This window comes from Neoarius graeffei, chromosome 8, assembly GCF_027579695.1.
Source record: "Neoarius graeffei isolate fNeoGra1 chromosome 8, fNeoGra1.pri, whole genome shotgun sequence".
Lineage (NCBI taxonomy): Eukaryota > Metazoa > Chordata > Actinopteri > Siluriformes > Ariidae > Neoarius > Neoarius graeffei.
Window position 1 is genome coordinate 46,176,704 of NC_083576.1, and position 12,094 is coordinate 46,188,797.

General features: G+C 43.0%; 1 protein-coding gene across 4 annotated transcripts in view; it reads left to right on the top strand.

Annotated features, from left to right (window-relative positions):
- gria1a (glutamate receptor, ionotropic, AMPA 1a) overlaps positions 1-12,094 on the top strand; it is a 342,037-nt gene that overhangs the window by 76,834 nt on the left and 253,109 nt on the right. Inside the window, exon 1 of one of the 4 annotated variants that reach the window (XM_060927689.1) lies at positions 10,617-10,699. The exons of the other annotated variants lie outside the window; for them this stretch is intronic. The gene's annotated coding sequence lies outside the window, so the exon portion shown is untranslated. Of the gene's footprint in view, positions 1-10,616; positions 10,700-12,094 lie in introns of those variants that run through there. 4 annotated transcript variants of the gene reach the window in all.

The window sequence follows — 12,094 nt, forward strand, 5'->3', positions numbered from 1 at the left end:
GGTGCTGGCTTTGCTGAGCCGTGGCGAGGGCGTGGACCAGGTCCGCGAACGGGGAGGATTCCATGGGGCTGCGAGGTTGGTGCTCCACCTTGTCCCAGGTTTTGGCACCACTGTAGAGCTCTCTGAAGTGTGGGTGGAGCACAGAGGACGGCAGGACAACGCTTCAGATGCAAATAGGCTTTTTATTGCCAGACTTTTCAGTATAACCGCCAGTTTTAATCTGATAGCGAAACACACACACACTGTGTTCTTGTCCCGGGATAAGCTCTTCTCTGCTCTCCCTCTGCCTCCTTAAATAGGGCGCGGTTACTGGGAAAACACACAAAACACAGGTTAATTACCGTCAGGTGTAATGATCCTGTCACAGACCGGCGCTTGACCACGCCCCCGCTGCCACAATGTGTTTTTAAAAAAATAAATTTTTTCTATCAATACCTAGCCATGACCTTGAAATCAAATACATTGATAACAGTCACAAATAGTCAAATAGTGTTCAGTGTTTGTTGTTACAGCCAAACACAATACACCGATTAGGCATTTTGTATCACAGAATATTAATACATCATTTCATAGTGTTTTGAGTGTTCAAAACTATCCACAAACTGAATAAATCCACAAAATCCGCAATGTAAACAACTCTGGTAAACGCACGCCATAGAGAAAACATGGGGACAGGCCAGCATCACCCAAGGGAGGTTACTGGTATGACGTCACACATAAGTTTACCTAGTTAACGGCTGGCTGCCTAAATTTGGCTGTGCGCGTCAACTTTAAATGCTTGTAGTGGGCGCATCGTGACACTGAGATCGCGGGAAACCGAGGGGCTTGAATAACCCACCAAACCTGACATTTTGACACATGATATAGCCTGATTGCTGAAATTACCGCACGACGCCTTTAAATGTAAACAGGAGAATTGCTACCAAGGTTGAATTAAACTTAGGACTTATATTTAATTCAAAGATGAGATACAGAACCTTTTGGAACAAAGGGGAAGGAGGAGGGGTTTGCCACGTGTTTCCTTTCTAGAACAAAGAGTTTAGCTCTGCCTTGCTAGCTTGAGCATGCGGTCAGGGCCTGTTTGGGCCTGTGAACACGTGTTGAAAGCCCTCCTTGGAGACAGAGACTTTTCAAACAGCTAAAACCCTCTTAGCTTTCTAGTATTACCCGAGTTACTGAAATCTTAATGAGATCAGGATATGTGTGAGTAATAAAACAGAATGTTAGAGAGAGAGAGTGAGTACATGCAACTTATGATTAAATCAATAAACAAATGATAGAGAACCTAGATTCAGTGTATACACTTCATTTAACTTCATACAATCTTCACATTAAATGAATAATTCCTAAGACTTAAACTTTCGCCCAGTGCCTTTTCTTACTGCAAAAAGTCTCGCCTTTATAGGAAGCACCGTCTCACTGGAGAAGTAGATCTTGGAGAGGAAGTTTGCGCTTCAGTGAGGAAGAGAGAGATTGCTGTGAAGATCTTCGTGGATGATGACGAAAGTCTTTTCAGCAGTGCCGCGCGCGCGGATTTAAGAAGAGAAAAGGGGGGCCAGCCACTTTTCTAAGTAAAAATAACATTGCTTTCACTTGCCGTTGCGTACGCCTTTAAAAGAAAGTAATACTTGCGAACCGGTTTAATAACTCGCTTGAGTTGATGATCGCGTGTTTCCGATATCTACTTTGATCAGGAGTAGATTAAGAAGAAAACGCGCTGTTTAGACGTCTGATGGTGAGTGTCTCTTCTTAGTCCGTTCCGTTCGGGATCAGACTTGAGACAAAGGAAAAATGGAGTTGTCCAAGTCTCTTATGTGAAACCTGAGAAACCTGAGGAATGTTGTACGTGATCCCGCCCAGGCGTGACATAGTCAACGCGGAAGTTGCCTGGGAATTGTAGTTCTGACACAAGATGGCGGCCTACATTCCCCCTTTTGGTCTCAGGGGTATGACGGAGTCGTAGCACTGAGAGCACCGTACCATATCATCGCCGTGTCCATAGTCCTTGAGGTAGACTTGTTCTGCACAGTTCATGGTGTCCTGTGAAGACTGTGTAAACTTGTGAGTTCCAGTGAGACAGTTGGAGGTAGGCACTTGGGCATATAATCGTTATAGGCACTCGGGATATAATCACCATAGGCACTTTGGGCATATAATCACTATCTAACTAGACTAGGGTTACCTCAGAGTTCAAACAGCGAGCGTTACATATTTTTCCAGTGAAGACTACATATATACTTCATTTCAGTGCAGGCTACATATATACTTCATTTCCTACTCAAAGAAAATAATAAAACAAGAAAAGAGAGGAAGTGGAGTAGAGAAAAGAAGTGTTAGTGGTTAGGGGTTAACCTAATCTTCTGGCACGGTAACGGCAACAGATGGTTTGGCCAGAAAACGTGCGCTACTATGGCCGAAGCTGTCAGGAACGCAGACCCCTTTATCCAGCTTGGCGTATAGCGTCGCTATTCGTTTGTGTAGCATGCATGCGATACCAGCAGAAAAGACCCAGCCACAGAGAAGTAGTCCCAAAACAATCAGACTTAGGGCAGATTTGAGGTCAAGTAACCCTCTGATCCGAGTTTGGGAGACTATGGTTGAAATTCCATTCTGATCTACACTAAATTTCACTGTTTTGGTCCCTTCAGCCAGCAATTGCTGTTGGAGGGTGTTACTGATCTCAAGATCATAACCTTCGAAGGCGTCTATCATCTCAATCTCCGAATCGTACCTGTCAGTACTAAGATGGTGTAGGGTGATGTCACCTATGTGAATGGTGGCTCCCTGTGGTACACTAAGGAACACCGTTTGGTTTGGGATTTTCATTCTTGTGGCTGTGTGGTGCTGGTTGTATGACATCAAGATTTCAGGTGTTGGAGTGCTAACAACCCACCGACTACCAGCTCTTTCTACTCTAGTTTCCATATCCTTGTCCTTTGCGGACATTTGACCTACACACTTTCGTTCGGGCGCTTTCGCCCTCAGACCGCACAGGCGATCCGTAGTGTCTCTAATAAATGGGTTGCTTGGGCATACCCAGTGGATGTCTTTAGTGGAGGTGCACATCTCTAGGTTGGGAATAAAATAGACAGAGGGGTCATCGTCATGGTATGCTACCATGGGTGGTGTTTGTATGTGTATACGGACATTGTCCTTCCAGAAACCTACGTTAAGGACAGACTTGAGTCTATATATGTTGTTTCTCTCAATGATGGGTAGATTTAGTATGAAACCTATCTCAAAATCTTGTGGACTCACAAAAATGGGAATAGCACTACCGAGACTATATGCCAGGTGTATTTGCGAGGAATGCACGTCTCTAGTAGTAGTGGATTTTAGTACATTCTCTATCATGTCAAGGGGTGTGAGATACGATGGGACCTTGCCACTACTCAGGGAACTGATTGAGTCACCTACTTCTCTAAGCAGGTCTTGCATTAAATCCCTTACTACTCTGACGTATTTGATCTCGTTCTTGATTATTTCGGCCAATTTGTCTACAGTCTGCATAGTGTTATGGATTAGATCAGTATGCATGTTAACGGTTAGTATAGTTCCCTGCAGGGATTTGCCTAAGCCCTGCAGCTCTTCTTGTTGGATAAGCAGTTTCTCTCGGATCTCTGGCATTTCCTTTTGCAGAATGCTAACTTCTTTTTTCAGCGTATTCAAACTGACTGTGTTGGCTGCAGAGAGACCAATAGAAAACAAGGATTCAATGGCAGATGCACCGATAATTAAACCCCTGAGGAACCTTTTCTGACGTGTTTTACCACTCAGTTCTTCCTCGGTGACTATGAATTTTTGTAACTGTTCTAGTATGTGGGTAGTGGTGCGTTTAGCGTGTTCAACTACATTAGATATCTCACCATTTGGTCCGTTATCGTTGCTCGAAGGTATCAGTGACCTGAAGTGTTTGCGGTATACGCTTAAAGATAAGTGATGCATACAAGCTAAGTAGACAGGATGGGCCTAGCTATCGTCCACCCCCTTTTGGAGTGAGGACTGTTCAAAAGTTTGCTTCGATTATTATGAACCCATCGACATGAGAGCGTTTAATTAGGCCTAGATGTCCTAATGTGATACACGACGGGGAACGGTTTTCCCACGATCGAAAGGTCTCAACCAGGATGGTAGGAACTTCTCTGAGATTCGGGCGTAGTAGGCTTTGTGTCCTACACTCGAATCGAGATTCTTTTGGGCACCTGTAAAGGTTGACTGTAGGTGGTGTTGTAGGTCGGCGACATGTTGATGTGCGGTGTATGCAGTTGCGATGCTCATGGCCTCTGGTTCGTATAGGAGATGCGGGGGAAGAACCGTCTCTCGCCCAGTCATCATCCCAAAAGGTGTGACTCCAGTGGTGCACTGAGGGGTGGACCGAATGGCCCTTAGCACCAAGGGAAGTTTCACATCCCAAATTTTACCATGGTTTGTGACATACTTCTGCAGCATGCTCACAATGGTTTGAATGGCTCACTCAGCCTGACCAGAGAATTGAGGGTGGTACGCGATATCGAATTTCGCCTCGACTCCTAACATGTTCCACAGCGCAGCCATTACACCAACAGTGAAATGGGTGCCTGTGTCTGAGTCGATGGATAGAGGGAGGTTTTTCAAAGAATTGTGGCCACTAGGGGGAGTCGCAATGTTGGATGTTTCGACACCGGACTCGGTGTGCAAAGACATGAACTGAAGTTCATCAGAAATTTGATCTCGCGTGGCACTTGGTTGATTAGTGTTCACACTAATCTCATTTCAACGAGTTTGTGCATGTTTTGTGGGATCCAACAACTGTGGGATTTTGATTTGTGTAAAGCTGACTAAGTTTATATTGCAGGGCTTGGTTGGGATTGGGTCGCCTTGTGAGAGCCGTGTGTCAGAGATGGTGAAGACTTTAGCGCACGTGAGAGGTGCGTTTTGTGTGTTTGCCTTCGCCACCAGGGGGGGCCCTACATCCTGAACCTCGCCTGCTGTTTCAGAGGGATTTCCTCCCCCTTTCACGAGATCTACTCGTGGTTCCTGGCCTAGTCATGCTAACGGATTGCTTTTGTCATTTTTCTTGAGCTCTTTTGTTTTATCTGTTGAGGAGTTTGACTGTTCCTGTAACAGCCTTCTAAATTCAGCCAAGCAGGCCTTCGAAGAGTCCAGCTCTGAGTGGGACTCATCAGATTGGTCCGAGTCACTGTCTCAGTCATTTCTACCTCTATGTTTAGTGTTACGGTCAGAACGCTCCTGCCATATCTGGTCAGAGCGGGAATGATGGTTTTGCTGTTTACCATTTTGTTCCTTATGACCATTCTCATCTGATGAGCGGTTGCCATGGTCACTGTGGCCTTTCCATCGGTCTCTCCTGGCCTTACCTTGCCGATTCTCCCACTCACCTTGGTGATGGCTCGGCAAGGATCGGGCTGGACCGGGATTTTTCCAGGTGGGTCCCCCTTTTGGCGCTTCACTTCCTTCTAAGGTTAGCGGGGGCTTGTCCTCACCCTGGAGGCCAAGGACTCTGGGGTCATCATCGTTCCCATTTGTGGGTTTGACGATGGTCTCCCAGGTCATTTGGGCTAGTCGCCTAGTTTCCCTCATGGAGTAGAAACCTTGTTGACACGTCAGCGTGACATGATTCCGCACGCTTGGGTGGAGGTTATATAAGAAGAGGGATTTGAAACCTCTGTCTTTTTCTAAGCCTGGTGCGCTACTACCCTGGAAGTAGGCAGTACGTAGCCGTCTATAATATTCACGAGGTGCCTCAGACTGTTTTTGTTTGATTTGTATAGCACACAATGTCGCGGAGGTTTCATCCGTGTATGGCGCATATTCTTCTCTCATGTAATTGCGCAGTTTCGAATAACTATCACGAACGTCTGGTGGTAGTGTCTCTAAAAAGGCACGGACGCTACTACTGGAGGTTTTCCAGATTAGTTTGAGTTTCTCTCGCGTTGTGGCTTTCGGTAGGTCCAATAGGCATCGGTCAATTTCTCGTAAATAATCATTTACATTTGTTCTTTTATTGTCAGGATCGAATCGCTCGATATCTTTGGCAAGAAAGTCAATTTGCCGTAGGCGGAGGGCTTGGTGCGCGTCCTTACGCGACTTCTTTTGCTCTCCTGAGTACTCACTGTCTGAGCTACTCTGGAATCGCTCCCGCTTCGCACGAGATGCGTGGTCTGATTCATCTGAAGATGGATCAGGGAAACTGTAGCGCACTGACCTAGGTGTGCTACGGGCCTGGGCTTGGGATGAGTGCAGGACGGCTCCATCCTGGCTAGACGACGACGGAGTCGTGTAGCGAGTTGATGGAGTTTGGCGGGATGTCTGGTTCTCGGCCAGGTAATCCACGGTGTCCGGTTCGGACGCCGCTTCCCGCTCTAAGCTTTGACGCATGGGTGGGGGTTTCTCGCGCCCCCCACGACCTTCGTCAGGGGTCTGCTCCTCAGCAGCCCTTACGGCACCTTCCTCAGCCTTCTCTAGCTTCTCGGCGCACTCATCAAGGGAGTCCTTTAAGAGGTTACGTTCCCTATGTAAATCGTTGACCTCGACTACCAGCTCGGCGTTGCAAGCGGTCAGCCTGTCAACCTCTTCGCGGAGGGATCTGATCTCTCGATCAGTATCCTGGCGGAGGGATCTGATCTCTCGATCAGTTTCCTGGAAGTGTAAAAGGAATAGTCTACCTAGTGCATCTGGGACACTGATTGTTGTTCTCTTTGGGTCTCTCATTTGTGTTATTGAGTTGATTATGCTAGCTTGGCACTCCTGCCTACTCATGCCCCTAATAAGTGCCCTATCGGAGTCAGAGCAGTGAATGAGGTCTGCGATGACCTCAAAAAGAGACACGTCTTGGCCGTTGTCTTCAGTTTCTGAGGCACGAGGGGATGCCATTTTAGCTAGATGAGGTATTGGGTAATTAATCAATCAATGAATTAATTATTAATCAATTATTATTAATTAATATTAACTATGTAATTAATTAATTAACGATTTATTTGTTTGGAAATGTTCTCTTATCCTAAGTTATCAATAGGTTGTGAGAATTTGTGATATGGTTATCACACTCCTGTTTTAACACACCTGGGGTTAATCAAACTGGTAGGTTATCTGTTGCACAATACTTAAGAAGTCGACAAACCAATCATCCTCGCTCGGGGCACCAATTAATGTAGGTGTAATTAATGATTATGGATATGTAGATTGGTATCAAATGATCACTCTTTAATAATTACATGAAATCAGTCTCATTAAATTTGAAGGTTAATAGTTAAAATGAATCAATCCTATTGAATCGTTTAATTTGACTCATTTGAATTGAATCATACCATAGAATCAGTCTTATTTGAATCGTGTGAAGTGAATCATTCAGTGAATCGAATCAGTGAATCAAATCAGTGAATCATTTGCTGAATCATTTAGTGAATCATTTAGTGAATCATTCAATGAATCATTTAGTGAATCATTTAACGAATCAAGTGAAGAATTGTTTAAAATTTTATAAGTCAAAGTTTATCACTTACCAAACTGCATCTAATTAATTATTCATACACCTTAGGAGTTCTTTGACAATGTGGGCGACTTCAAAGTATTGTAAACAAACAATGACAATTTTAATAATAATAGAGTTTATTATAAAAAAGATAATAAAAATTTTAATAAAAAGAAAAGGAAAAATTTGAACAATCTAATAGCAGCAGAATTGAAATCTTCTGTAAACAGTGTGTGTGTGTGTGTGTGTGTGTGTGTGTGTGTGTGTGTGTGTGTGTGTGTGTGTGAGAAGAGAGAGAGAGAGAGGCCTTGGCTCTCTCTCAAAGTTGGAATGTGTCCGTACCAGGACGTGCTAGGGTGTCTTATCTGCAATCTTGGAGGAGGGGAATCCTCAAAGTTTAGTGAGCACGTGTGTGTATAAGCAGTTTTAGCTTGTGAGCTAACTGAACAAAAGAATTTCTAACTAGCCATGTGCTTCCAGGCCTAGTGTGTACAAGCTGAAGGCTTTAATTAAAATTAAACATTCAAACAGTCATCTGTAGTTTATATGGCTTTAAATGTAAACAGGAGAATTGCTACCAAGGTTGAATTAAACTTAGGACTTATATTTAATTCAAAGATGAGATACAGGACCTCTTGAAACAAAGGGGAAGGAGGAGGGGTTTGCCACGTGTTTCCTTTCTAGAACAAAGAGTTTAGCTCTGCCTTGCTAGCTTGAGCATGCGGTCAGGGCCTGTTTGGGCCTGTGAACACGTGTTGAAAGCCCTCCTTGGAGACAGACTTTTCAAACAGCTAAAACCCTCTTAGCTTTCTAGTATTACCCGAGTTACTGAAATCTTAATGAGATCAGGATATGTGTGAGTAATAAAATAGAATGTTAGAGAGAGAGAGTGAGTACATGCAACTTATGGATTAACCAATTTAAAATCAATAAACAAATAATAGAGAACCTAGATTCAGTGTATACACTTCATTTAACTTCATACAATCTTCACATTAAGTGAATAATTCCTAAGACTTAAACTTTCGCCCAGTGCCTTTTCTTACTGCAAAAAGTCTCGCCTTTGTAGGAAGCACCGTCTCACTGGAGAAGTAGATCTTGGAGAGAAAGTTTGCGCTTCGGTGAGGAAGAGAGAGATTGCTGTGAAGATCTTCGTGGATGATGACGAAAGTCTTTTCAGCAGTGCCGCGCGCGCGGATTTAAGAAGAGAAAAGGGGGGCCAGCCACTTTTCTAAGTAAAAATAACATTGCTTTCACTTGCCGTTGCGTACGCCTTTAAAAGAAAGTAATACTTGCGAACCGGTTTAATAACTCGCTTGAGTTGATGATCGCGTGTTTCCGATATCTACTTTGATCAGGAGTAGATTAAGAAGAAAACGCGCTGTTTAGACGTCTGATGGTGAGTGTCTCTTCTTAGTCCGTTCCGTTCGGGATCAGACTTGAGACAAAGGAAAAATGGAGTTGTCCAAGTCTCTTATGTGAAACCTGAGAAACCTGAGGAACGTTGTACGTGATCCCGCCCAGGCGTGACGTAGTCAACGCGGAAGTTGCCTGGGAATTGTAGTTCTGACACAAGATGGCGGCATGATACCTACACATACGTGTTAGTTTACAATATGGCGACCAGTGCTTAATTTGTGAAGTGGGAGGTCCCAGAACGCCAAATATTTTCAAATACATTTTCGTGAGAGCCATATATAAAAAGTGACGCTGAATACAACTAAAATGCATTTTTACGTATGACCAACAATTTGAGTGTAATATATTCTTTTTCATAATGAAGAGGCTCTTGACATGCCGTCTTCCTCCTGTCCCCCGCTGAATATTTTGATGCAAACGTAGCTTGGCGTGTTTCGAAGTGCCGCTTTATTTCATAGTTTCATCGATGCAATCTTGTCATTGTATAGGTCTATTGGACACAAAGCAGAACCCTCTCACCCCACAAAGGTGAATTCCTCTGTCCATTTCTGTTGAAATGTACGGTAGCCTACCAGTCACCTTTTTTCCCTTTTTGCCATGTTCTTTGCAAAAGGCTTTGCTTTGCGGACAGCTAACTGACTTTTTCATTAAATGGAGGTGTACTTCTTGATCTCAATGTGAGCTGATTAATCTGCGAGCCAGATGCAGTCACCAAAAGAGCCACATCTGGCTCCCGAGCCATTGCAGACCCCTGCGTTAAGGCAACAACTGGATCAACAATTAACAAATCAAACACAGGTTACAATATATTGATGGCCATAATAAAACACAGCAGAGTAAAGACTTAATCTTGCTTGTGTATCTGACTGAGATTATAAAGAAAGTAAATAAATAAAACGGTCCTGGCACTTGCACCCACAACGCAGCCCGATAGACCATAGAACGCATTTGAACAATAGACCTACCACATGTCGACCGACCCGGCAGTGGCCCCGCTTGGCAAAAAAAAAAATAATAATAAAATAATATCAGACATTATGATCTTAGAAAATGCTTTAGTGACGAACAGTTACAGACAGTAATATGTCGTGATATTATGTTATAAAATATTATTTTTTATTAGGCTATATATTAAATTATATATTAAATTTATTTTCTAAAATAACAGACTGTACTCATATCACAACCGGTTTATTTCACCATTGGAGATCAGATCACACAAGACATGAGTTAAATGACTCATTTTAAGGATTTAAGTAGGGTATTTAAAAGCATAGCCTAGGATTTCAAGCATATTTCAAGTTTAAAAGCAGTGCCAGCAAACATAAGTGCAATCAATTCAAGTAATAGTTAAGAAATAAAGGGTTTAAAAAACAAGTTGGAGAATTCATTTTAAGGATTCAAGTTTTATTATATTTCAAGGATTCAAGTAGCAGCCATAAGTGCAATCGATTCAAGTAATGGGTAAGTAATAACGGGTTTTTAAAAAGTGACGTGAACCATTTTTTCTTTTTCTTTTTCAAGTAACATGGTTAATTCTTTTCTTAAGTAATAACGAGTTGACATGTAACTTTTTTTTTTCAGGGCAGCGATCCGCCTACACCCTTCACATAGTCAAGGATTTGTTATGTAACTGGGATTGTTCGCAGGTGGTCGGCAGGTTCAGGATGCACCAGCGCTTTGCCAGCCCATTGTAGCTCTCTCGGGTTGCTCCATCACGGGTGGGATCCTGCGCTGCCTGTGTAAAATGTCTGTAGAGGGCAGGCTAACGTTTAGGATCCGGCTGTCCTGGGACTTTGAAAAATTTTAGTAAGCTTTCTTGTTTTTTTGCCATTTTTTCCACAGCGCAAGCTAACGGCTACAAAAAACCCGGTGTTCTATTGAGCGGAAGTATACACCCCATGTCCCCCCCCCCCCTTCCCCTTTCGCATAGATTTTGTGGATGTCATAGGAGAGAAATCAACAACAGATATCAAAATCAAAACCGAACACTAAACAAATTTTTATTTACTTATTTATTTAATTTATTGTTTGATTTTTTTTTTCCCTTTGTGATGGTCACGGAGGTGATCTGATCCATTTAAATAGCTGCCGGAACACCGAATGAAATGAAAATAGCTGCCGGATCCAACTACGGAGGTTCTGGATCTTGTTCCGTCATGTTCCGGCTCAAATTAAGCCCTGATGGTGACCATGATCAAACAGTAAACAAAAACACATCTGAGAAGTTAAGCATTTCCTGAACTTCAAAACATCACTAAATAACAGAAAATGGCAGGAAAAGTGATTTGTGAATCCAAATTAAATAAATCATAGGAATTTATAAACCTTTATTGATCACTGCAAACTCGACTCAGCTCCCCTCTATCGCAGCGAAAGGTTCAAGAGCCACCTTTCTCATCATCTTTTGGTAAAATCCTTTGCTCTTTCACCCTTTATTACTTCACGGGGAACTCAGAAGAAACATTTATCAGTTTCACAGTTTGTTTGATTTAAACAGCCCAAAACAACACAAGTGCAGGGCATTTTACCAACTAGCAAGGCACTCCAGCGATAATAATGCTTTGTGAACAGTGAGCTCAGCTCACCACCACGTCATGTCTTGCATATCTAATGAGGTGGATGTGACGGATGTACCCCACCTATTACAGGGCTAACACAGAGATGAACAACCATTTACACTCGTATACACACCTATGGACAATTTAGAGTAGTGATTTGCCCTATATCTTTGGACTGTGGGAGGAAAACTTTCCTGCCTTTCCTGTCCTCTAACTATGCTTCTGGCTCTCAGTCACACAGTAATCACTGTTCAACATGGAATATGTACATAGTAGTACATACTGTATATGTACAGTAAATAGTAGTTAGTAGAGGTGTGATTTCTTCTACTTCAACATAAGTACAGTTGGGCCTTATCATTACCTTCTTCCAATAGTCAGACTTACAAAACACCTTAAAGCCTGATTAATCCCCAACTCAAATTTGGTCCTCTGGTACCCATCTACTGGTACTTCCTTGATTTTAAGGCACATCATTGGGTGCTATGCACCATATTTTGACATATCTCCTTGACAGATCTTCATAATAACCTTTTAAGAGCCTGTTGCGCTTTCTTGCACTTTACACTTGCTTCTACCTTGTCTCATGGAGAGCTAAACAGTAAAGTTCCAGAAGTAAAAATGACACCTGGCTTATTCCATA